This window comes from Prionailurus viverrinus, chromosome F2, assembly GCF_022837055.1.
Source record: "Prionailurus viverrinus isolate Anna chromosome F2, UM_Priviv_1.0, whole genome shotgun sequence".
NCBI lineage: Eukaryota > Metazoa > Chordata > Mammalia > Carnivora > Felidae > Prionailurus > Prionailurus viverrinus.
The window spans coordinates 47,270,985-47,298,331 of NC_062578.1; positions in this window are offsets into that span (position 1 = coordinate 47,270,985).

Sequence of the window (27,347 nt, forward strand, 5' to 3'; positions counted from 1 at the left end):
ATCGACGGAAGACCACGACTGGCAGCCCTCGCCCTACCTCGTGGTCTAAATCAGCATCGCCCAGAAGAAGAGGAAGCCATTTTGAGCGGGTACAACCCCCGGGGGCCATCTCAGGGGTCATGTGCTGATCTGGAGGGGGTGTTGTGAGGCTGGAATAAGCCAATGGATGGGAAGGGCTGCCCTGTAGCAGGCATTTGGTCCCCAGTAGCTATGAGTCCGACGTGTCCCACGCCTGCTTATTCCTCCTGTTTTCTCCTGCTAAAGTCCCCGTGAAACCGGACACCCTCGGGCCTCTGGCTGGGGTCAGGCTCACCCACCCACCTGTTAGAAACAGCTCTGTGCTCTGCCTCCAGTCCCCACGTGACTAACCAGACTGGACCACGCAGAGTCGGGAGGCCTGAAGAGCCGGCCTTAGTGCCTACCCACCACATTTTTTGGTGTCTTTTTCTTCAGTCTCTTTGGCCACGGATTTATATCCTGGGTCCTGTTCTCAAGGGGCTCTGCTCTCCGGCATGACAAGCCACAGCCCCTCAAGGGGAATTACAGCTGTGTCTCCTAGAAGGGGGAGGTGAGGCGCCCTTGGCCAGTGCCCCACAACGCCGCCTGGCCATTCGCAATCCCCACACACCGCTCCAGCTTCCACCCGCCAGCACCCGTATCTTCTTGCTGCCTGGGGACGTCCGCTCGCCCTGGAGCGCCACCTGCTAACAGATGGAAGGTTGAGAGCAGCCCCAAGGCAGCATCCTGCAACCAGTGACTGATGAGCACCGGGGAAGGACCCCCTGGTCTCCACCCCTTTGAGGCGAGCTACCTCTCAACACTGCATTTGACACCAGCCCCAGAGTTTCCCTGACGGGATTAAGTGACCCCACACTGGTAGCTGGCTAGATCGCAGACCCTTTCTGAGCTGCCTTCCCTTTCTTGTCTCTTTCCCATTTCCGTTTTTTTTTTTCTTTTCTTTTTGGCACCTCCCAAATACACTGCGACTGAGTTCTTGTCTCAGTGTCTTGCCTGTGTCCGCTTTAGGGGGAACCCAAACGATCCGAGTGGATGTATGAAGAGCCAGAAGAAGGATTCTTGGAGAGTGGGAGTCCAAACTCTGCTTTCTTAACCGGAAATGGCCCAGTCTGACGCATACACGGGAATGGATGGGAACGATGGGACAGAACACTTGAAGTGGAAATTATCCAGCAAAATCAGAGAGGTTTAGCTACCATCCTGACAACACTTAATGGGAGGACAGACGCTGCTCCGGGGCATCATAGGCCAAAGGAAGCGTGTGGCTTCCTGTCATTAAGCCAAGGTCATACAGAGGAGGACAAGCCTGTAAGACTTGGGCTTACTTAGGCCCCTACATATTGTTGGGGCTCATTCTGGCAGGACATCTGGAGCACATTCTAACTCTTCTCTCTGGTCTCACCAGATTTTTTCTTTCTTTATTTATCTTTGAGAGAGAGAGAGAAAGCAGGGGAGGGGCAGAGAGAGAGGGAGACAGAATTCGAAGCAGGCTCCAGGCTCTGAGCTGTCAGCACAGAGCCCGATGCGGGGCTCCCCCCCACGAACTGTTGAGATCGTGACCTGAGCTGAAGTCAGATGCTTAACCGAACGAGCCACCCAGGCGCCCCCACCTTTTCTTTTTTAAGTAGGCTTCGTGCCCAGCACAGGGCTTCAACTCACCACCCCGAGATCAAGGCCTGAGCTGAGATCAAGGGTCAGAGCTTAACCAACTGAGCCACGCAGGGTGCCCCCAGATTCTTGAATAAAAACCCCTCTATACATGGGAGCCATTCTCATGGAGGCCAGACTCCCATTGCTTAGGATAGGTCGCTACTTCTTGGCTCAGTACAAGGGAAAGGAGAAGATGGGAACTCTGCTACATGGGCCCTTTTTAAAGTCTACCAAAGTGCCGATAGAGGGCAGAGAGCAATGACCAATTTCAATTCATAGGGTTGAAAAAGACATCCTGTATTGGGTGAACGGAAGTAAACCTGTCAGCAGAAGGTCAGAAGCATAGGAGGAGCTCCCTAACCTTGATTCACATCTAGGATCTTTTCCACATTGAGAATTCTGTAAGCACTAGTGCACAGAGCCTGTCTTGTAGACCTTTGATGAGCTATAACTACAGTTGTCTGCACAATGAAAGGCAAAAAGCCGAGGGTCTATTTGTAGCTCAATCACCAAACACTGGGAGGATCCGGATCTGCCTGGTATTATCCCGATTGGCCGTCCTTGCTGCCAGAGAAGGGCGTACGGTTGCCTCCCGTCCATCTCACTTGGCTGTGATGGCCACGGCATCCCAATCCCAGATACCAGACGACGAGAGACCTGCAGTAAGGGAGGTTACCTCTCCAGGAAGGAGCCAGAACACAAGTGGCGGCTTTAGTACCAGCCTCTACGGCCTTTGCTGCCATGCGCTGTATTCCGGTGACCTCCGGAAGGGACCACATTGGAGGATGGGTTCCTGTAGGGAGACATCTTGGCAAAGGAAGACGTCTCTCCCATTTACAGGGAAGAGGTGTGGTGCCCGGAGAGGGGGAATCCTAGGGTATGCGACGGGGTGGGAAGGAAAACGGGCTGGGAAAATGTCAGATTATCGGAGGCCAAGTTCAGGACGACCACGTGAAGCCGTGTGAGCCTGGGTGAGCCGTCTTCATTTTGAGATTCAGGGGAGTGCTTGGAGCCTGCACCCTGGGAATTCTCCCCAACCCTCCCACACAGCGGCAGGAAAGATGCATTGCGTGTTTGCTGCCTGGCTGCTGCCAGGGGAGGAGGCTCCCGCTCTAGTTGAGCAGCCCTGCAAGAACATGGAGCCGTGGATGGGTGTGTGGGAGTCGGGGGGAAGGGGGGGGAGGACCTTCGGCCCTCCCAATAGGCCGAGGGGCGGGCAGCTGTTTAAGGAGGAGAGACAGAGGGGGAGGGTGACAGAGCTAAAGCAAAGGTCACTGTTAGCTGCTTTATCTAGCTAGCTTGCTCTGAGGAGGCCGGGAGGCCATGATCTGTAAGTTCTGGTGTGTGTGTGTGTGTGTGTGTGTGTGTGTGTGTGTGTGCGCACGCACATGGCATTGTGTGTGTGTGAGAGAGAGAGAGAGAGACAGAGAGAGAGAGAAATAGAGAAAGAGGGAGGGAGAGAAGTCACGAGAAAGTAACTTAGGGAAACCGGCGATACTTGTCTCGAGCAACTTTTCACTAATCAAAAGTACCTTCATTCATTTCACAGATGTGAAAGGTGATTTACTTATGAAATAGATTCTTGGGGTTTCCTGTTGGTTTGTTTAGAAGTTGTGAGGGAGTGGAAACATTTGCTGGGACGATCATTTCTCCTCTGTTCCTCGCCAGGGAGAAAACAAACCCTTAGAGAAGAACGTTCTTTTCTCCTCGCTTTCTACTCAGCCCATGACTTCTCACCACTGCAATTGTCTTCTCTCCTGACCTTGTTCTCCTCCTTGCTGCCAGTTTACTCTGTGGAATCACTGACTCAGTCAGTCAGCCTGTCCGTCGGTCAGTCCACACACATATATACCAGGTGCTAGTGTCTGTGGGTGGACGCCAGTAAATAAGCAGATTATCGTTTTCACTTAGTCTAAGCAAGAGTTTTCCAACAGTCAATTCACTACTAAAAGGAGCTCGCCCTCCATGAGGGAAAATGCGTGACTGCTTGAACCAGCAACAGCCAGCTAGGATGCTTCTGGAGGATTCTTGCATCATGCGTGGCTTGGCTAAGGTAATACCCGAGGTTCCACCCAATGCGGAGAGTCCATGATTTGCTTGCGATAATTTTTAATGGAACTGAATAGACACCGAGGAAAGACTGTGGTCCCTAACTTGGATTTCCCCCCTCAACTCCAAAGCGATCAAGCACAACAAAGTAAATGTTCACACTGATCTCTGCTCTCTCTCCAGCATTGGATGACTTAACCATCTGTCTAGACTGAGCCGAAGGGGTGAGAAAAAGCGCAACGTGAATTCTCTAGAGTGGAGACACCGTGGAGAGGAGACAGGACCTGTGATGATGCTTCCTCTGATATGCCCAGGCCGTGGCTCGATTCACCCCCCCAAAAAAGGCACGCGTCCTCCTCAACCAGAACGAAAGGTAACGATCGAAAATGAAGGACCGGGTGAAAAGACAGAAAACCGAAAACAAGCAGTTTTCTAACCAGAGATCTTGGCAGCTTCTCCAAATCACAGTGGGCAGAGTGAAGCGGGGTTTCACTTCAGGTCAGCTCGATTCGCTCTCACAGGCATGTTTTGCGCATTCCCACTACATGAGTCTGCACTTTGGGGACGGGGAGACTGAGCTCCACGACTCTTCCCCGAGCAAATGAACCTTCTTGCCTGCCCGTCCTGAATCCCCAGGCCTGTGCAGGGGGGCTTTCTTTCCGGAGCCTTCGATGCCTTCCCTGGGCCCGGTTACCATTCTCATCACAAAAGGATGCCGGCCATAGATCTCCATGATGAACATGGGGAATATAATAAGCTGTGATTTTAATAATCCTTCCAAAGATGAAGAAATTCTTGGTGGAACCCACCCTTCTCTTGACTCTGTTCACGAATTAAGTATAAATCTGTATCTTTCCCTTTTCCTCCGTCAGAGCGCTGTTCTATAAAACTGCCGTTAATCAGGGAGAATTGACAATGGAAATGTCTGTCAGAAAGACCCTTCTTACAATTGAGACCTAGCCTGTTGTAGGAGGTGAGGTAATTTCTTCTCAAGCTTCTGGTATCCAGGGAGAAAAAGGAACAACAAAACAAGGTCTGTTAATAAAGGTGTGAGAGTCTCTGGGTATTTTCTGTTAGTCGAGAGACCTCAAGGAAGGTTAATTCTGGGCTGAAAGCCAACCTTTGTCGAGGATTTCATTTTAGAAGGTTCAAAAGACACCAGGGAGAGAGGAAGAACAAGAGGCAGGAAGAGGCATGCACAGAAAGAGGGAGAGAGATGAAGGGAGGGAGAAGCAAGAGAGCCTGGCCTTGCTGAGATGTCACAGGAGAGAGTCACAGATACAGGCTCCAGCAGTTTGATCACTGGAAAAATGTCTGTTAAGAGTTGATGCACTGGAAGAGAGAAATTTCTGGATTTATTATTTTTTTTAAAGGTGTGCCTTTGCTCCTGCTGCTCTGTTCACCTGGAATGCCCTATTCCTGTCCAGCTTTTAGCCTCTCTGTTCTAAAAGGGGCTCAGTTCAAATGCCTCCTCCTCCATGAAGACTTCCTGGGTATCTCTAGTTACATATACAGTTGCTTCGTTTTCTGTAGGTCCCTAGCAGTTTTTTTCCATTAATTTTTTTTTTATATCTGGTCATGGCAAAATACACATAACATAAATTTTACCATCTTAAACATTTTTCAGCATACAGTTCAATACTGTTAAGTATAGTTATATTGTTGTGCAGCCAATCTCCAGAACTTTTTCATCTTGCAAAACTGGAACTCGGTACCCATTAAGCATCACCACCCTGTTCTACTGACCACCACCATTCTACTTTTCATCTCAATGAATTTGACTACTTTAGGTAGTCAAATAAGTGAAAATCATATGTGAAATCATACAGTATTTGTCTTTTTGCGATTAGCTTATTTCACTTAGAATAATGTCCTTAAGGCTCATTCAAGTTAGTTGCATGTATCAGGATCTCCTTCATTTTTCAGGAATATTAATTTGATTCTATTTTTCTAATGGCATTTATGACACGCGGTCTTATTTTTAAGCAACATTTGCACAGTATACCTCTCTTGCAGAATTCTAGATCTTTGGAGGACAGGGTCCGAGTCTCCACACAGTTGAGTCCCACTGTACCTATTAGCCCCGTGCTTGGCAGAGAATTGGTGCTAATTTATTGAGAAGATCACAGGACCCATGCTCTTTGTCTTGAGTGGGCTCTTTAGAGCTCCCAGTCTCTCAATAACCACATCCCGCGAAAGACTCAACAGACGTTTAAACCTTTCCATGTCATCAAGCTGAGGTGAACAGAAAGGGATTGGCACCAACCATTTGGGGCTGCTCTTACCCCACAGCCTTGAATCAGTCCTGTGTCTTCTCTTGACTTGAGCCTTCTACTTCCTTTTGGCAGGCATCTCCTTTGGGACAGGACAGTGGGCCCAATCCTAAAAGAACAGAAAGTAGGAGTAAGAAAGAGTAAGGGGAGAAGGGAAGAGTTCACACAAGAATGCAAGCTGATAATTAGATTTAGATTTTTCCATCCTGCTAACTCTCTGGTTGTGTCATCACTTTTAATACGTATCTTCTGATAAAGATGGGGTGGTAATGGGGGGCAGAGGACTGGGGGGGGTAATGTTAATAATCATACTAAGCATTCTTTCCTGCCCTCTCCCCCAGGTTGTCACTGTAGAAGACAGCTTTTTTTCCAACTCAGGAACAGCAAGGGAAGCCTTGCTACAATTTGACTTGGGAGGTTGGAGAACTAAATGCAGCTTTATGTTTGGTCTATAATAGCTATTTTTAGAGTTACTTTAGTTAGCTTGTCTTAAAGCCCTGCCTTTCCCTTTGTCCTTCCACTGTCATTTTTAAGAGGGGATCATGGAACAAACACAGGCATTGAGTCCAGCAGTCTTGGGTTCTACCGGCGATATAAACTGGGGTGGGCCAATTCACCTCACTGAACCTCAGTTTCCTTACCTGTAAAGTGGGCAGAAATACCTCCCTCCCTCCCCAGGCTTTCCTGACGATTCCATAAGGCCATGAATATTAACCGCCCGGTCTGGCATACAACAGTTGGATAATACATGTGAATTTCCTTCCCTTTTCCTGAGTTGACCTGATGTCCCTCTTTTCCAGGCTGTGGCTGAATTGGCTCCATTTGGATCCTTGACTCCACATAAGCCACATTCGCTGCCCTGGTTTTGTCTCTTTCTTAGCAGCCCGTGACCCCCAACGAAACCCTATGGCAGCTCCTCCTGTTTTGCGATGCCTGGATCATCAGAGAAGAGTATTTTTGGTGTGGGATAAGGCTCTGTTCAGGCCTAATATAACCTTGTTGGGAGATGGAGTTTTCAAGCCTACACGGGAAATCACAGAAGAACAAACCACCACGGTTCAATTTATTTGCCAAATGATTGATCTCCATGGTAGGCAGCAGGCTCTGTGTTTGTACGTTGCTTGGGGTGCTGGAGCCTACCTACAGAAGGCCCTTTATTTTTTTTTGACCCACGTCACCTTTATTAGCAAAGCCTAGTCCTAAGGGTCAGCAAACGGGTAGGAGCTCGGCCAGCCCAGAACAAGCAGAAATATGAAAGCAGTTTCTGCCAGAGTCTAACAGAGCCGGTAGCCTCGTTGACCCAGAATGCCAAAACCAACGGCCTGTTGTTGAGAAGAAGTACACGGAATGTGTTTGAGTTACCTTGGGCCTTCTCATTTAGGTGTCATTGCATTTATCTGGAGCACAAAAGAGCTGTACTTTGTCACTTTCTCCCATCAAACTCTCCCCACCCCCCCACCCCTCCCCGCCCCCCGCACTTCAGAGAAGAAAACAACTACTTCCGGCAAGGTGGCGGTAATCAAGGCGTCAGGAAAGTACCATCGGAGTCTGGCCTTAAAAGATGGGTAGGATTGGAAAATGTAAAGATTTGGAAGCAGGCCTTTCTGGTGGAAAGAACAGCAGCGACAAAACATAGAAGTGGAAACTTGTAGTGGCATTGCTGGAGAATTATTGGGAGACTAAGCTATACAGAAGGAATAATAAAAATAGGTAATATTAAACACTGTGCTAGACATTTTCTAAGATGGTCTTTAGTCTCCGCCTTCTGATCTTTATGCTCTGTGCGACTTCTCTCCTTGAGTATGGATTGGATCTATTGACCTAATGAACAGAATGAGGAGAATGTCTCTGAAGTAATGGGGTACCTTCTGAGATTAGACTATTCAAAGACCGTGGCTTTTTTCTTGAACGCTTTCTCCCTTGCTGTTGCTTTCTCTTGGGTTGGGTGCCCCGAAGAAAGCCAGCTGCTATGTCATGAGGCAGTCCCGTGTAGAGGACCACGTGCTGAGGGACCGAGGCCTGCTAATGACCATGTTAGTGAGCTTGGGTGTGTCCCTTCCCTGCTGCGGCCCAGCCTGCAGATGAGACCTCTTTGCCAACTGCTTGACTATAATCTCTTGAGTGACCCTGAGGCAAAAGCATCCAGCTAAGCTGTGCCCAGTTTCCTGACCCACAGAAGCTGTGGGTAGAAAATGTTTATTGTGGGGTGCCTGGGTGGCTCCGTCAGTCAAGCGTCCAACCTCAGCTCAGGTCATGATCTCACGGTTCATGAGTTCGAGCCCCGAGTCAGGCTCTGTGCTGACAGCTCAGAGCCTGGAGCCTGCTTCAGATTCTGTGTCTCCCTCTCTCTCTGGCCCTCCCCTGCTCGTGCTCTTTCTCTTTCTCTCTCAAAAATAAATAAATATTAAAATAAAATAAAATAAGGAAAATGTTTGTTGTTTGAAGTAACTAAGTCTGGGGGTAATTTGTTATGCAGCAACAGATAACCAATACAAGCACTTACTCTAATGTACCAGATGCTGTGATACGTACTTCCTATGTCTGCCGCCATTTAACCAACATTAGGTGAGTATCCTTGTCCCAAGTTTTTCCAGTTGAGAGAACCAAGCTTTAGACATCTACCCAATGCCTGTTACACATCTAGTAAGTGCACAAGCTGAGACTCAAACCGGGCTGCCTTATTCCTGGGTGTGTCCTCTTAACTTGGACACGCTACAGTTCCACAGTTTGGTTCACTCCCTCTTCTACAGTTTGGGTCACTCCCTCTTCGCTCCGCGTCCCCCAAGGTCTGTTGGCAACATGGTCCTCGTGCCTCGTCAGAGCCTGGAAGGAAACTTGGGACTTTCTCTGGAGCTTTTTGAACAGAATCTCCCTCTCCATGTCCAGTTGTCTCTGACAGGCTGTGCCAGGTACTTGCAGCTCCAACCATTATGACAGCGGTGACCTCCCAGCCCCCAGGACCCATCTTCTTCCTCCTTATCTCCTTGCCACTCCTTGCCCTGGGCACCACCTGTGGTTTTGGAAGTCAAGGCCTGTAGGGCTACCCTTGGGTGGCATAGTGGGCCCCTTTCTCCTGCCCTGGGCTGGAGGTTGTTTCCCAGGAGACCATATCATATTCGTCAGGACCCGACAAATACAACTTTTCCACTTCCTTCTATCACAGGGCGAGGAAGACCCATAGAGTCCTGCTCCTACTCCAGAAGATGAGGACTCTAACCCTGCGGGTCCTTCTCTAGTCTCTGGTAAACAAGTAGAAACTCTGCCCCGTCTAACTCTGCTTCCTCCACGGTTTCATTGGACACTGGTTTATTTCAGGGTGTTCCTAGGAGATTTATACTCAACACTCCTCGTCAGTCACATGTGGTGGTCTCTCCCTGGGCCTTTGCAGGGAGGCAGTGATGCAGATGTGTGGGCTGCCCCATCCTGGGTCCTGAGTAACCACGATATTCCTTCTCATCACGGTATCTATTGCCAATTTAGTGAGCTCTTTGATACACTGAGTCTCAAGAGGTCCATAGATGAATGATTACCTTTGGCTAATATGAAAAACAAACCAACTAATCAAACAGAAACTTAAGAGTTAGGAATGACCTTTCATGACTGATAAGCCAGTCTTCACTGTTGATCTGCTACTACGTTTTGCTGTACTCTGTGTATCAGTTCATAAGCTCAAAGGAAGCCACTGCTCAGAAAATTAGCTCCAACCCCCTGGACTTTATACCTTAGTTCCCTGTTAATCCTTGATGGAAATGAGCAGGGCCCTAGGCTTCAAAGTAACTTACAATGGGTAACTAAAGTCCAAAGGCAATCTCTCCCCGGTGGCAGGAGAACTGGGCTCTCAACCCAGCTCTACCACCTGTTTTCTGGAGGATCCTGGGGGGTTCACCTCACCTCTGTGAACCTGTTTCCTTGTATGTCACACCAGGAGGGTGGGGTAGGCCACCTCCAAGATCTCTTCTAGTCTTCTAGAAGGTTTTATGGGCTGGCCTCTGAACAGGGCACCCCGCCCCCACTCTGTCTCCCTTTCCTCTGCTCAGATGGGCTCCCCAGTTCCGCTGGCTCTCGAAGTAGTACCCGTTTGTCCGGAACAAGGTCTCACAGAAGAGTATAGGAGCAATCTTTTGGCTCTCTGGAACATTCTTTTTTTTTTTTTTTTAATTTTTTTTTTTCAACGTTTATTTATTTTTGGGACAGAGAGAGACAGAGCATGAACGGGGGAGGGGCAGAGAGAGAGGGAGACACAGAATCGGAAACAGGCTCCAGGCTCCGAGCCATCAGCCCAGAGCCCGACGCGGGGCTCGAACTCACAGACCATGAGATCGTGACCTGGCTGAAGTCGGACGCTTAACCGACTGCGCCACCCAGGCGCCCCCTCTCTGGAACATTCTTAACAAGCCGGGAGCTTCCTTTCAGAAACGTCACGTACGGTCTCCAAACACCTGCGGCCGCTCATTCCCCACTCCTTGGGAGGTGAGGAAAGGGAGGAACAGTAACGAAAGAATACCCAGCCCCTTCCTCCCAGGATTAGGGCACCAGGCTGGAGGCCTGCGCAGCCCTGTGATTAGGCTCCGTTTTACAGAGGTGGAAAACCAGGGGATGCTAGACTTGAGACTCAAATTCAAGTACATGCCAAAGGAGACGCTAAGGAATCCATAAATATTTATTAGAGTCAAAAGGTCCTCAATAGACCATCTGAGTTGGCTTTCAGGCAGTTTATCAAGCAGAGAAGTAAAATGATTTGCTCAAAGTCATACAGCTTGAGAATGCATTTGATTCACATTATGTAGTCAGACACCTTTCTCTAGGAGGACTGACTCAGAACCTTTTAGAATCAGTTCAAGGACATATGGGTTGGAGGCAGCCAGTTACTCTGCCTCCCCTCTCTTTCCTAGCAGGACTTCTCCCACTTTCTAAAGGATGTTCTTTGGCCTCCCACACCACAGACTCGCCTGATATCAAAGGGCCACGTGTAAACACCCTTCCTTCTGTCTTATCAAAATCCCTCTTGCCTGGGTTTATCAGAGGTGACTCACTCCCTGGAGCCCTTTGCAAGGATCTGGGCTGGGGCTGCAGGGCTGAGAGGTACCAGCCTCTCTGCCCACTTCGGAGAAGGGCCTCTTAAACCTCCACTCTTCTCCATCTGCCCCAGCTGGGAGCCCCGCCACCCGCATGTAGGGGAGCTTGGTCCCAGACGCCACTCCTGGCCTTTCTCACAAAACCCTTGTGTGGGGGGGGGGGGGGGCCCTTAGGGGCACAGGATCCTGAGTGACATAGGAACCAGGGCTGATGGCTGTGGGAAAGAAGGCAAACGCTCCGAAACGTGAGGCGAATGGCGGGTACCCCACCCTGAGGCCGGGTACTCAAGGAAAGCTTCCTTTCCTGCGGGAAACGTTAGCTCTTCCCTGGCCCTTCCAGTCCAGCAGGAAGGGGGAGACAGCCCATGAAGACATGGCAGCCGTGACCGTCGCTGCAAAGAAGAGGTTCACGGGAGCCTCAGGGGAGGAGTGACCGATCAGAGAGGCCAAGCCAGGCGTTCCTGAGGAAGTGGTGTTTGAGAGGACTCCAGAAGGGGCACAAGCAGGGAGGGGGGTGTCTGGCCGGACAGAGGGCAGGGCGTGATGAGGAAACTGCAGGGAACGGAAGGGGGCCCGTGTGGCCCAGGGCAAAGCGTGGGGGCGGGGGGCAGGGAACAGAGGTAGGATTCAGGGCTGCAGGGGAAGGTTGTGTGTGTCAGCCTCTTTCAGTCTTGTCTTTGTGCTGCAGGCGGCGGGCAAGCCTGTAGAGGGACCGGAGAAGGGACTGGCGTTCAGGGGACACTGGCTATGTATGTGGGCACCCAGCCCAGGGAAAGCCATGAGCCCAGAGGCCTCTTCACCCTCTGGTTCAAGCAGTGTCAATGGGTATGAGTGTCCCCAGGCTCGGGGACCAGGGAGGACATGGTGGAGTCGAAGGTAGGGTGGGGTCAGAGGCCAGCAGAGTGGGCGCTCAGTGTCCCCTTCCCAACCCTGGCCAAGCGAAGCTCAGGTCCCTCTGGGGGTGGTCTCCTCCAGATGCTGCCCTTCCCCCACCCCCTGCAGCTCAGTGCGCACCCTGGGCGTCTGCGCGCCTCCTCTGCCTGGTTTACACCCCAGGTGCTGTGAGTCACCTGCGTGGTGAGTCAGGGGTAGAGGTGGGAACGTGAGCCCCGGGGAGGCTGGCGAGGCAGGTGGGCGCAGCCCCGCCCCCACGGCCGCACCCCCACCCCAGCTCTTCAGAGGAACCCTTCGGTCCCATCCGTTGCAGGAGGCTTCTTCCCAGCTCCCTCTCCCCCACGCCCACCTCCCTCCGCCACCGGCTACCCGCCACCATCACCATGGTGACGCCAGCTCCCGAAGCAGCTCCGCGATCAGATCAGATCCGCGGGAGTCGGGAGTCGAAGCAGGGGGAGGGCGGCTGGTCTCATTAGTCGTCCTATTGAACTGGGTGCTTTTCAAATCAGCTCGCGGCTGCACGCGGCAGATCCAAGGTCTGCTCACCTGAAGGGCTCACCTCAAACACAAGAGGCGAACGGCTGAACGGAACATGTATTCCATGGGGACTTGTTTGCACCAGGAGACGATGCACCCCAGCTTTTAAGCGCTGAAGCGTACTAGTGTGTGGGTCCGGGCTGATACCCAAGATTTAAGGGCCACTCGCTGGGTGACTTGAGGTGGACTTGTAAGGCTTTGGTTGTGAGAGGCAATTTGGGGCCACCCAGACTGGATTCAAATCCTCACCCTGCCACTTATCAAAGGGATACACTGGGCCAAGTTACTGAAGCTTGCCGGGCCTCAGTTTCCTCTTGGGTAAATGGGGGATAATCACACTCACTTTGTAGGTTGTAGTGAGGATTAAAGGTAAGTTATGCAAAGTGGCACATAGCCCTACGAAAAATGGCCATTGTTGTTGCGGCTGTTACTATCCTTAGAGTTTCGAGCCCTTCCAGATGCTGCACAGAGGCTTGTTGATTTGAGGTTGACACAAAAGGCAGGTTTTCCCAGCAGTGACTTCTGGGCTGCCAGGACCATCAGTTTCAAGATGGTGGGTAGAGCAAGTTCCGACCTCTCCTCAAAGGTTTCTTACATGATGGGAGACATAATGTAACCTTGAACTGCAGTGTATAAAGACATTGGACCGGTGAAGGAATTGGCAGGAAGGAGGAAAGTCCAAACGGAGTGCCGGGGGGCAGGGTAACACAGCTCAAAGAGGGGTAAGTTTCTACTGTTCCATAGAACCTTGACAAGCCTATAAAAGGGGATGGTGTGGGGCCTGAAAAGAGAGAGATTATTTAGAAATATTTGTAAGAGACAGATAGACTTGCAGGTCCCAACCCCGACTCCCCCTCCTGCCTGGGACAGGAGAGTTATTTTCCAGAAAAACTGAATCAGAGAGACTTTGTGCTACCGACATCAGACACAGAGGGAAGCTGGGGTCAGGTGAAAGTTTGCACACTAAGTGAGCCCTTCTCCCCTGCCTCTTCCCCCTCCTTGCCTAAGACCGACAAGGGCAGGAGATTGAAAGATTCTTTCCTGCAGAAACCAACCCAATCCAGGAAAAAGACCTATACATGTTGACATTTGGAGGCTCCTGGTGAAAAAGTCATTGCCTACCTGAGCACCCTACAATAAATCCCATCCATGTATACAGAACTTCAATCAGCTCTTTAGGGCCTCTTCCTTAAATCCAATCCGAGCGGCAGTCAACAATCACCACAGAGGAAAGCATCCAACGTGACAGAGAATACAATAATCAAACAGGAAGACAAAAGGATCTATGAAGGAAGCAGAAATGATGAATGAGCAGCAGACACTGAAAATAAAGTATATTTGATATCTTTAGAGGCAGAGGAGAAAATGCTGCATCCATAGGATGTGATGAAAAAGGGATAATCAAAGCAAGAGTGTTTGGAAATCAGAAATACGAAATGAAAATTTCAAAAATTCTGCACCAGCATTGGAAGATAGAGCTACAGAAATTTCCCTGAAAGCAAACAAAAGAACAGCAATATGAGTAAGAAAGAGAATTAGAGGAGTAATTCAGAAGGGTCGACGCCCAGTCAAAGTAGTTTCAGAAAGAGGATAGAGAAAAGTGATGGTAAGGAAATTATCAAGGAAATAATACAAAAAGATGCTCTGGAACTGAAGGACACGAGTCTTGTCTAACACGCCTAGCACAGGAGTTGAAAACGGACCTAGACCAAGATACCCCATTGTGACACCGCAGAACTCTAGGGTTGATAATTCCTTTATATTTTCCATTTGATTTATCTAGGGATAAAAAGGTCTTAAGAGTTTTCAAAGAGAAAACTAAAAAGTTACATATAAAAGATCAAGGGTCAGAACAGGATTGGACTTCTCAGTAGAAGCATTGGAAGTAAGAAGACATTGGGAAAATACTTTCATTATCCCAAGGGAAAATTATTTTCAGCCTAGATTTCTATTCCCAGCCACACTATTGAATAAGTATGAGGACGAAACAAGGACATTTTCAAACACGCAAAATACAAATAAGTTTACATCTGATGTACCCTTTCTTGGGAAGCCAGTGGAAGGTGCTCCATGATGAGGGAGTGACCAAGAAAGAGGAAGAAGGCTTGTGATCCAACAATAGAGGGGAAAGGGAATTTCCAAGATGCGGGTGAAGGAAAGTCCCAGAATGACAGTGGTGGGGCAGGCCTAGGAACCAACCAGTTTAGATTAGAGAAGAACATTGAGCACTCCCAACAAAAATTTCTCTAGGAAATTCTGGTTATTGATAGATTTGAGATCTAAAAAGGATTGTATAATGAATCAGTTTGCAGAGCTGTTGGAACTATGGAAAGACTTAGATATTTAAGGAAACAAAACAAATGCAAAATAAAAGGAATTGTCAACTCCAGAAAGAAGAAAACGTTGAGCAAAACAAAACAAAATCTCAGTTCACTACTTGGCTCAGTAATGAACAATGTTTATTCTACATAATCATAATAATGAAAACACTGTGTGTGGATTGAACCAAAAAGTAATAAACAATTATGTTGGGAGGAGAGAAAGCACAGGAAGGGGAGGGGTGAATGATTTAAAACGGTCACTTACTATAGTGGAAAATATTTAAAATAAATGACTCAAGAGAGAGAGAACTACGTGTGCCTATTATCCAAAAACATGAATGTAAATACCAAAAAAGGAAGAAAAAAAAAAGAGCTATGAATGTTGCAAGTGGTTGCCTCTGGGGAACAAAAGAAAGATGAGATAGGAAGGAGGTCAAGGGACTTTCACAGATGGTGTATTTTGATAAAATATAAATAAAAATTAAAAATCCAAAAAAGGAAAGAAGACTGGACCTGTGTTGGTCCAATGATGGCTTTACAAATGCACACTTTCAAATCCCTCAGTGATAAAGTCAGCAAAGACAAAGTGTCAGGTATATGCATAGCGTTAGGAGAATTTCTGGAACTGGGACCGTTTATTCCTACTAATATGAAAACACCAACAGTAACAACTAGCGATCGTGTCCATAGGCTTTCAAGACACCTTAGCAAGTTTGCTACCATGTTATCCTATGCTTTCCAGGAAAACACTGAAACTCAGGATTTAATGGAAGTCATTGATACAGTAAGTGGTAGAGGCAGGACCTGAAGCCAAGTCCTCTGTGGTGGATTATATTTTCAAAGATGGACTAATCCCTCATGCTCTTCTTCCACTCCTCCACCAAAAGATGGAGTCTATTTCTCCACCCCCTTGAGTCTGGGCAGGTCTTGCATCAGCTTTGACCTATATAATGCCGTGAGTGAGTTTGGGTGACTTCTCAGTCTAGATCATTAGAAGATTTGCAGCTCTCGCTTTGGTCTTGTGGGATATTCCCTCCGGCACACTCTCTCTTGGAAAGCAGCCTCATCCTAGGAGAAGCCTAAGCCACACGGAGAGGCCATGTGGGCACTTTAACTGCCATCAACTGCCAACCGTGTGAGTGAGCTGCCATCTTGGACCTCCAGCCCATGTGAACCTTCATCTGACTCCAGGTCACTATCTGACTACAACTGCATGAGAGATGCCAAGTGAAACCACCCAGCTGGCATGTCAACCCACGGAACTGTGAAAGAGAATAATTAAGACTATTATGTGATGTCATGAAGTTTTAGGGTGATCTGTTACATGGCAATAGGTCACTGAAACATTGCTTAACACCAAGGTCCTTATTCTTTCCTCGATACCACCCTATGGGCATTTCTCAGCAGAGACATTGAAATTTGGGTGGGAGAATTTTTTTGTAAGGATTTTTTAAGTTTTCCCTGCACACTGTGGACCCTTAGCACCCCTGGCTTTTGTCCATGAATCTGATACCCCTCCCCCAATGTCATGGTGATAACAAAGAATGCCTTCACAGTTTCCCAAGGGGCTCCTAAGAATAACATCCCCAGGTGAGATCTCCAGGTAGACAGAGCCACCTTGAGATGGTTTAAAGCTGAATTCCACACAAATGGAAAAGAGAAGTCGCTTCTGTCAGTGGGAACGGACAGAAAGGGAAAGCGTGCGGGATAATAGCTCCCACAGTCCAACTGCAGAGTCTCCATGGCCCTACCTCTGACATCTAAGTTGCTGGTTTTTTGGCCTGAGCTCCCCAAGCCTTGCAGACTGTTTGGTGGTAACCATGCCCACAGGGGGAAAGGGTGTGGGAGGTACAGAACCATGGAGCATTCATCTGGGAGGGAAGGGAGAGATCATTTAGTGCAGCCACTCACCATACCGTCTACGGAAGCCAGAATGGGGAATGTGCACCAGGACTATACCCCAGGACCTCCCCCCCCCCCACCCCCAAGCCGCATGCTCTTCCCCTACCACTCAGACAAGGAAATGCTTGTGATTGAGGTTATTTAGATGGCGAAATGGACAAATTTACTTTGGGCACACAGAATACAGCTGTCCAAGTTAGCCTCACACGACCGCCGGTTGGACAAGTTTTCCAGGGGCTGCTGTAACAAAGTACCACAACCTGAGTGACTTAACAGAAATGGATTGTTTCACTGTCCTGGGGCCTGGAAGTTCGTGATCAAGGCGTCGGCAGGGTTGGTTCCTTCTGGGGGATGCACAAGAAAATCTGCGTCATATCCTCCTCTAGCTTCTGGCGGCTTGCCCGCCATCTTTTGCGTTCCTTCGTCTTCATCTTCACAATGACATTGTACCTGCCTGCATCTGTCTCCAAATTTCCCCTTTCTGTAAGGACACCAGTCACACTGGATTGGAGCCCACGCTGCGTTAGTATAACCTCAACTTACTTCTGGAAGAACTCTATTTCACATTCTGGGGCTAGGACTTCAGCATACGGATTTGGGGGTGGGTACAACTCACCCCATACAAAAGTTGCATGTCGGGGCGCCTGGGTGGCGCAGTCGGTTAAGCGTCCGACTTCAGCCAGGTGACGATCTCGCGGCCCGTGAGTTCGAGCCCCGCGTCGGGCTCTGGGCTGATGGCTCAGAGCCTGGAGCCTGTTTCCGATTCTGTGTCTCCCTCTCTCTCTGCCCCTCGCCCGTTCACGCTCTGTCTCTCTCTGTCCCAAAAATAAATGAACGTTGAAAAAAAATTAAAAAAAAAAAAAAGTTGCATGTCACATGCTTTCTGTTTCTCATGTAAAGTGTCACTTTGGATTTCCGAAGTTTGCATCTCGCTTTGACTCTTGGCCTCACACTGTACGAGGCAGATTTTTCACTTGAAAAAATCTGATCAGCCCACCCGAGCCCGGGATCTGTCTCTTTGCCTGAGAGAACGTGTTGCGGCCTGAGAGCCGCTGCGGCAACTACAGAAAGTCTTTGACGGGGCCTCTAATCTGCTTCCGTGGCACACCTGTGACAGCTGTGACCTAGGTGTGAGTCACATTTTGCCTTCAGAAGGCTCTGAAAGAATGAAGTTAGCTGGCTGAAGACACCTGGGAAGTACAGCCACCTGAGCATGGGGAGCCTTCCAGCTTTAGAAGCACAAAGTCTTTAAGACACACAATGGGACGAGACAGAATATGGGGAAAGCCTGATGTCACTGCAAGTCAGGGAGAAACGTTCCGTCATTTATTTATTCATACGTTCCTTCAACATGTTCTCAGTGAGGAAGCACCCAGGATGAGCCAGGCGCTGTGAAATTCAAAATCCGGTGGGGAAGAAAAGTAAACATACAAGCAATTCTGACTGCGATAAATAACATGGAGGAAACAGTGTGCAGTAATAAGGAACAGCAAGGACGTCGACTTTTAACGGTGGTCAAAGAGCCCCCGTAAGGGGGTAGCCATGGAGACCTGGAAGATTCGGGCAAGGATGCAGGAACAGCTTGTGCAAAGGGCCTGAGTTGCTGATGGACTTGGAACTTTTCAGGAACTGAAAAGAAGCAGATGTGCCCTGGAACAAAGATATGCCTCCGGCAGAGGCAAGAGATGAGGCTGGAGAGTAGGGTGTGGGCCAGGACCGGGATGGGATTTCACACAGACACTGTGCAAAGCCACCACGGAGTTTTAAGTAAGAGAGTGAGAGGGGTGCCTGGGTGGCCCAGTCTGTTGAGGGTCCGACTTCGGCTCAGGTCATGATCTCATGGTTCATGAGTTCGAGCCCCGCGTCGGGCTCTGCGCTGACAGCTCAGAGCCTGGAGCCCGCTCCGGATTCTGTGCCTCCCTCTCTCTCTGCCCCTAACCCACTCGCATTCTGTCTCTGTCTCTCTCAAAAATCAATAAACATTAAAAAAAATTCTAGGGGCGTCCTGGGTGGCTCAGTTGTTGAAGCATCTGACTTCGAATCGGGTCATGATCTCATGGTTCATGAGTTCGAGCCCCACGTCGGGCCCTGTGCTGACAGCTCAGAGCCTGGAGCCTGCTTTGGATTCTGTGTCTCTCTCTCTCTCTGCCCCTCCCCCGCTTGTGCTCTGTCTCTCTCTCTCTCAAGATAAATAAATGTTAAAAAATAAAAAAAAAAAAGAGTGAGATGATTTGATTTCTTTGTTTTTTTAATCATTCTCTCAGATTGGCAAAGATTAAGGTTTGAAAACACATGGGGTTGGCAAAGGTGTGAGGAAACAGACAATCTCATAGCTTGCTGGTGGAGTTATACGTTTGTAGAGGAGCAACTTGGCAATATTTATCAAAATCAAAAATGCACTACTTTGACTCAGCGACTTTGTTTCCATGCATTTATCCTGTATATGTAATGCTTGAAAATCATCATATACTAGATTATTCATTTTTGGCATCGTATGACTACACAAGATTAAAAAAAAAGACCCTAGATATCAGTAAGTGACTGATAACCCATCAATATCAACAAATAAGGGCTTGGCTGAGCAAATGGTGGTCATTCACACGGCATAATGCTGGACAACTGTAGGGATCAGGGACCTCTTTATGTACTGATGGGGGCCAGTTTCTGAAATATACAGATAGTCCATTTTAAAAAGCAAGTTTCGCGCACCTGAAACATTGTATGCCAACTATAAATCAAGAAGAAGAAGAAGAAGAAGAAGAGAAGAAGAAGAGGAAGAGGAAATTCCAGAGAAGAAGAAGAAGAAGAAGAAGAAGAAGAAGAAGAAGAAGAGGAGGAGGAGGAAATTCCAGAGCCGTGTGTAGAGTATATATATCATTTAAGAAAAAGACGTGTGTGTGCGCGTTTGGGTCCTTCAGGAGAGGAGTAATGAAAGCTGTAAAGAAACAAAAGACCTTGGCCACCGTGTCAGAGTGGGGGAAGATGAAAGCGGGGGGGGGGGGGGAGTGTCCAGAAGCCACCCGGGTGCCCAGGCTGGAGGCCCTGGCCTGGATGCTGGGGGCAGTGCGCGGAGATGGGGACAAGTGGGCAAATGTGCGGCAGGAAAGCCGGACGCGATGTCGGGGTGTGAAGAGAGAAATGAACACGAGGGACAGCCAGCCAGGTTTCTCGCGTGACCTCCTAGCGGAGGTGCCGTTGACCTAGAGGAAGGGCAGGCTTGGGGCGGGGTGCAGGACAGAACTGAGGGTGAGGTTTGGGGCATGCTAAGTCCGACGTGCCAGCAATCACCTAGGCGGAGATATTGTACGGGAGACCCAGTAGTGAGGCCCGAGTTTAGACGTCCTGCTCGGTCCCTCCCCACACCTCCACCCAAGAACACTGCCAGTGTCTGTAACAGACAGCTGGCTGTTTGGGGTGACGAGAGGAGGCAAGAGCATTCCTGGGAGGGGAGAGGGGAGTGCTGAGGTGTGGCAGACCGCGCTTGATTGACATGCCACAGGACAGGTAAGCCCGGGAATGGCAGGGCATGACTTGCATTGTAGAAGTCCTCTGATGGGAACAAGACAGACAGACCAGAGGGAGGTAAAATGGAGCCACCGGCAAGTTATTGCTGGAATAAAGGAGCTGAACGAGCTTGGGGCCAACGGCGATGGAGAAGAGGGTAGGATGTGGATGGGATGTGGGGGTGGGGAGGGTGGAGGAGCTGAGAATAACTCCCAGCCTTCTGGCGTGAGTGACTGCAGGGGTGGTGGGGCCATTTCCCGAGAGCAAGTGTGGGAGGCGGAAGGGGGAGGCCATCCTTAACCGACCTAAGCTTGACTCGGTTCCTAGAGACGGGTCCTGTGTGGTAAGAAGACTTTTCTCCCAGCCTGTGTCTTACCGCACCGCACTGCAGCCCTGTCCTGGGGACTTCGGGGGGCTCTAACTCTATCGTCACCAACTTTGACTCTATCTCCCCATGGCCCCCCCCCCCCACGTGGGATCCATCATCAAACCCTAAAAATCCTGCCATCAAACTATCTCGCTTCTGTCCTCACCTTTCTATTCTCACGGGGCCCTAAACTGGCAGGAAGTGACCAGGGCCTCTCTGGAACTCTGGAGGCCTGTCGCTGGGTCACAGGAGGCATCTGGCCGCGGTCGAGGCTGCTGTGCGTAAGATGACTCTACGGCCAAATCTAGAGCCATTACTGAGGACTTTCCCCATAATAACATGGTGACAAGCCTTGTTCTCATAGATAACGCGGGCTAAATCCAAGGTTAGAGTTCCGCGGCATTTCCTCTGAAGCTTTGGGACTGGGAAAGTCCTTTGCTAAGTGGCTGATCACTGTTCATGCAGCAGCCCACCCCAGCGAGAGCCTGACTACCACACGCAGAATGTCTAACACGACGAGGCCTCGGCTCTGGAGGGCCTGCCACCCTCTGAGTCACAGAGCCACACTGCACTGTACCTTGGGCCCCGTCCTGAAGTCAGGGATTGTGTGAGGCCTTCCCCAAGTTGGCCAGGCACCTAATGTCAAGAAGCCAGGTAGCAGAAGCAAGGGTGTGTGTGTGTGTGTGTGTGTGTGTGTGTGTGTGTGTGATTGACAGTGGATCGGGCAGGATGGCAGGAAGGCTCCCTGCTGAGGTCTCTGGATGGCAGAAAATGCACAGAAAAGAGCATGTCAAGTGGCTCTGGGACAGGGAGATGGCCTTATGTTTTTCTTATTCAAAGGTACCGCTTCTTCTGGGTACTGGCCACATTTGGAAGCTGGACCAGGAGCTGAACTTGGTTCTCAGAATCCCGGCAGGGTGGTCTGGAAGGTCACGGGGGAAGGGCGTAGGTGTGCCTCAACTGCTTTGACTCAGGTTGTAACATGTCAGCGTGCTGGCGGGTTCTTCGTGTTTCAATCAGATGAAGTTTTTGCTGGATGTTTAGTGACAGGCACCCTCTACTCACGTCATCAAAAGCCTACGGTGGAAGGGAAAATCAACTGCATATTCCTGAAAGCCAGGAAGTATCAAGTGCAAAACCTAAACAGACTTCTCTTACTAGGGTGTCCGAACGCAGCGAGAGAGGGAGCGGGCACTTGCGTGTGGCGTCGGGGAGAGAAGCTCCTTAACACCCGCCTTCCCAGATGGGGAAGCAGCTCATCCCTCGGGGGCAGCGCCCTGGTGGGCGGCAAGGGCTCGGCCTCTTCCCCGCTCCTCCGGGCCCCGTCTTCATCTCTGTCTCCGACCTTCCAGAGGGTCCAGCACTGTGCAGGGCACGTCCTGGACCCTCAGGAGGTGCTGGTGGAGTGGCTCACAGAAGGACTGGATGAGCGGTGAGTGTGTGGATGCCCGGGGCCACAGCCAGCTTTGGGGGCAGCTGTGTGACTCTGGCCAGTCACCCGCGAGCTTTCTGATCCCCGGGCTACGCCCATCAGGGTCATCTGCGAGACTTATTGGTCTTAGACCCCCCGCCCCCCCCACCAGAGTTGAAGCTGATGTCATCGGACCACGCGTAGGTGTGGCCATCCACCGAGCCTAGGGTCACTCCCCTCACTTCTTCCCATTCAGCACCTGCTTCTGTCACTCAGCCTCCTCGATGACAGTTCTTGATTTCAGTCTCCACAGACTTGGTCCTTCTAACCCCCCTTCTCGTCCCTTGATTTCCTCTCCCTCGCAGCTGCTGGACTTTCCCCGTCATTAAGAATTGCAAAGCCGGGGCACCTGGGTGGCTCAGTCGATAGAGCGTCCGACTTCGGCTCAGGTCATGATCTCGTGGTCTGTGAGTTCGAGCCCCGCGTCGGGCTCTGCGCTGACAGCTCAGAGCCTGGAGCCTGTTTTGGATTCTGTGTCTCCCTCTCTCTCTGCCCCTCCCCTGCTCATGCTCTGTCCCTCTCTGTCTCAGAAATAAATAAAAACATTAAAAAAAAAATTAAAACAAAAAAAAGAATTACAAAGCCTCGGGGCGCCCGGGTGGTTCAGCTGGTGAAGCATCTGACTTCAGCTCAGGTCATAATCTCCAGGCTCGTGAGTTCGAGCCCCACGTTGGGCTCTGTGCTCTCAGCACAGAGCCCGATTCGGATCCCCTGTCTCCCTCTCTCTGTGCTCCTCCCCGCCTCAAAAATAAATGTTAAAAAAAACACAAAAAACAAACAACAAAGAATTGCAAGGCCTCTGTGACCGCTTCTTCAACCACCTGCCAATCGCCCAGCTCTGCTCGTTTCTTCCAGAACCCCAATTCCCACCTCTTCACAACCGGACCAGGGCCTATAAAGACACTGACCTCACCACATCCCAAGTGTCCCTCCCCTCCGTCATCTTCTCGAGTTCCCCTCACCCAGCTTAAACTCCATGGCCAGTCATAACTCCGCACGTGCACATCAGCCCCCTCCCTTCTCTTGCACTGTGGTACTCACCCAACAGCCCCAGTGGAGCTCGGCCTTCTGTTCAACGCCACACCGGCCCCCACCCCGCCGCCACCCCGCCCCCGCCCCCTCCCCCCAACACTGAGCATGAACAGTCAAAAAGATGAGGAGCAGGCCGGTTGGTGTTACTTCAAATATGAGGGAGCCCTTCGTGCTTTCTGAAAACCCGGCCACGTCCCCAGCTCCACGCGTTCCCTCCCTCTCCAGTCCCCCACGTCTCCGTCTTGGTTGATGACGTTGCTTCTGACTTCACTTGGGAAATCGTGAAATGAGAAGAGCGTTTAAGGAGACTCCTCTCATCCCGTCCGTGTTGGCGTTGCGGGGGCGGCCATGACCGGATACCACAGACTGGGTGGCTGAACGACCATTGATTTTCCCACAGTTCCGGAGGCCGCGAGTCCGAGATGAAGGCGTGGGCAGAGTTGGTTTCTCCCGAGGCGTCTCTCCTTGGCTTGTAGATGGCCGCCTTCTCCCTGAGTCTTCACATGGCCTTTCCTCTACGTGCTCCCGTTGTTGGCATCGCTTCCTTGTCTTATAAGGACATCATTCGTATCGGATTAGGGCCCCCTCATTCGAGGCACAGGGCCCACTCGCCTCCTGGCACACAGGCTTAGCAGTGGTAACTCCTCCCAGGATGCCTGAGCCCCTCAGGAAAGGTTTGAGGGGCAGACAAACCCTCCCTCACCCCCTAGAGTAGGGCTTTTATTTTAAAGTAGATGTGGCCGGGCAGGGGTGGGGCGGGGGATTGCCTGGGTGGCTCCATCGGTTGAGTGCCCAACTCTTGATTTCGGCTCAGGTCGTGATCCCAAGGTTCATGGGATCAAGCCCCATGTTGGGCTCTGCATAGACAGCACGGAGCCTGCTCGGGATTCTCTTTCTCCCTCTCTCTCTGCCCTTCCCCCACATGTGCAGGCACGCTCCCTCCCTCTCTCTCGCTCTCTCTGAAAAATAAATAAACTTAAAAAAAAAAAAAAGATTTGGTGTTTCAGTCACTTCCCTAGATGCCAGCAAAGCACAAAGAAACAACGGGATTCCAGAAAGGTCGAACGGTTTTTGATCAAATGTCTCCTTTGTGTTTGGTGATGGAAGTGCTGAGGCCATCCCTTCTCCCTTCTCCCAGGTTCTTCCTGAGGTGGGCCTGGGAGGTGGCTGGTCTCTCCCTCTCTCCACCAAGCCTCGGCTTTCCTGCGCCCATGGCTTCTGTTCCACAGCCGTGTCCAGGGAGGCCACACCCCCTGCATTTAGGCCCAAGGGGGAGTATCAGGCTGGGACAACCACAAAAGTTTATGGATAATCACCTTAGGCATGTAGGTCAAACTGAGTCCAAGTAGCACAGAGTTCTTAAGCGGGGGAGAGCAAAGAGTCTGGAGGGGAAAACAACATCCACGGGCTCTTTCATATTTTTCTAAGTTTCCCCTACTTTTCTACTGCATGCTGGTGTCTGGAGAGAGAAAGAGAGGGAGGGAGGGAGAGGCAGAGCCCAGGGATGGGGCAGGGGGAGAGAGAGGTTTTTATTTCATAAAGATTTTACTTCCCACAATCTCAAGGAGGGAAGGAATCGGCAGTGCTTGCTTATTTGTTTGTCAGACCCATACACTCGCCCTGCCCCTGACTCAGATCACCGAGAGGCCCAGCAGCGTGACGATCAATTAAAGCAGAAAAGTGGCAGCAGTGAGTGGCATGTATTCAAATCAAGGGGACACAAATTGTAAAAGATCATCTTCTCCGGGGCCCAGAGGCTGCTTCTCTTCCTCCGGGAAGGCCTTGAAGAAGCGATCACGTCTGTGTTTCAGAAGGGACGGGGATTCCAGATTTTTCTTATTAACTCATTCCTCAGTATGATGAAGGTATTTCTCTTCCCCTAGAAGCCCTGCGCCCTGAAGCTTCAGCGTCTGTGTAATTTGCTTTCCGCAGTTTTCTGTCCGCTAGGTTAGCCCTTCTCGGTTAGGTTGTGATGATTCTCCTTTTGTTTTCTCTGCTTTTCTCATCGTAATGCTTTCTTCACCTCATTTCGCTCAATCCTCTCTCCTTTTTCCTTCTCTCTTGTAATCTTCTGACTTCACAGCCATAGCACCAAATGCTCAGTGGCTATTAAATAAATGTTTCATACCAAGAAATCTTACACCACTTGGTGTGGAGTAACGGCTCACAGTTGCGGAGCATTTGCCGCAGGCCAGCTCTGGGCCAACCACCCAGGATGGGATGCATTACATCCTGCCTGAATCCTCAAAGCTACCACATGAGGTTGTGGGATCCTCAGGAGGGCTGGGACAAGGCGGAGGCAAGCGGGACCCTAGGCCACAAGAATTAAGGAGGTGCTCACTTTTAGAGTCCCGAAAGGGCAGGCCGACCCCCGAGAATGCCTCACGGTGCACTAGCCTGAGCATTACGGCGATTTCCATCTCTGACACAGAAGGAAATGGACAGATGGTAGGGCAGTTGCCCAACATCACAGAGCTAAAGAAGAAAGGACATTTGAACACAGGTTTACATAAGTCCAGAACCCCAGCTCTTAAGAATTATAACCAAGGGGCGCCCGGGTGACTCAGGTGGTTGAGCATCGGACTTTAGCTCAGGGCATGATCTTCCAGTTCACGGGTTCAAGCCCCACATCAGGCTCGCAGCTGTCAGTGCGAAGACAGTTTTGAATCTTCTGCCCCCCTCTCTCTCTCTGCCCCCCTCTCTCTCTCCCTTCTCTCTCTCAAAAATAAGCAAAGTTAGGGGCGCCTGGGTGGCGCAGTCGGTTAAGCGTCTGACTTCAGCCAGGTCACGATCTCGCGGTCCGTGAGTTTGAGCCCCGCGTCGGGCTCTGGGCTGATGGCTCAGAGCCTGGAGCCTGTTTCCGATTCTGTGTCTCCCTCTCTCTCAGCCCCTCCCCCGTTCATGCTCTGTCTCTCTCTGTCCCCCCCCCCCAAAAAAAATAAGCAAAGTTAAAAAAAAGGAAGAATTATAATAAATATGTACCCAGAGCACCCAAGTAGCTTTAAATGTCACCGTTCTTAAATATGAAGAGAAAGACAAGCAGCTTCGACTTTTGAGGAAAGCCTCTAACCCAAATGCCAGAGATCTAATTAAGCAAACAGATAAAAGGGGAAAAAATGCAAGAAGTCCTAAAGCTGCAATAATGCAGAAAACAGAAGACAGCTTCAAACTAAAGTTTATAAACTCAAACAATGAGAAGATGTTGCATCCATGGATCGAGGACCAGATAAAAAAGAAACATTCAGAGAGTAGGGAAACGCTTCTAGAAATTAAGGCATTTATAACAGAAATGAATATTTCAATAGAAGGCTTGAACAGTGAGGTTAAAGGAGCCTCCCAGGAAACAGAACAAGACAAAAAGAATAGGAGAGGAAAGATGGAACCAGAGAAGCAATGCAAGAAGTCCAACACCAAATTTATTGGCATTCCAGAAAGAAAGCAGAGCAAAAAATGGAGAGGAGGAAATTATTTAAAAAGACACCAAAAAATGTGGACCGACTGCCCAGAATATTTGAAAAAAAATAGTTAAGTTATGGTGAAATTTGACAAAATCAGGGATAAAGAGATGACCATAAAGGCTTCTAGAAAACATTAAAAATTAGGAATCAGAATGGTATTCCGATTTCTCACCAATCCCATTGGAAACTAGAAGTCTGTGGAGCAATGCTTTTAAAATTCTGAAGGAAAATGACTTCCGTGTGGATGTGAGGCTAAACCAAAGACATTTTTTTTTTCAGATAGGCAAAATCTCAACAAATTCATTTTCCATGGACCCTTTCTCATGAAGCTACTTAAAGGATGTACTTCAACAAAACGAGAAAGTAAACCAAAAAAAGCGACCCGGGTAACATCTAATCCAAGGCAATCATGTCCAGGGCAACGTGGTTCAGTAGGTCTGGAGAGCTCTCAGTTCACGGTGGGGCCACGGGTTGGAGGACACTGAATACCTGTGTTCATGCCACCACAAGGACAAATGACCTGATAGCCTTTTAATGTACTTGCCTGCCTCCATTGGGAAGAGTTTAACAAGGAGTCAGAGGACTTGGTGAGAGGCACCTGAAAATCGGAGCAAACGTACCCGGGTGATTAACTCCGGGGAAAAAGAAAACACGGTACATGAAAGGAAATGTAATTATAGCAGACTCTGAGGCTTCTCTGTGAATAACAGTTAACAATATTGACCGGGGCATATCAACATAAATTCCGAGTATTAAAGAATCCAAAAGAGGTGAAATATTATATTGGAGAATGATT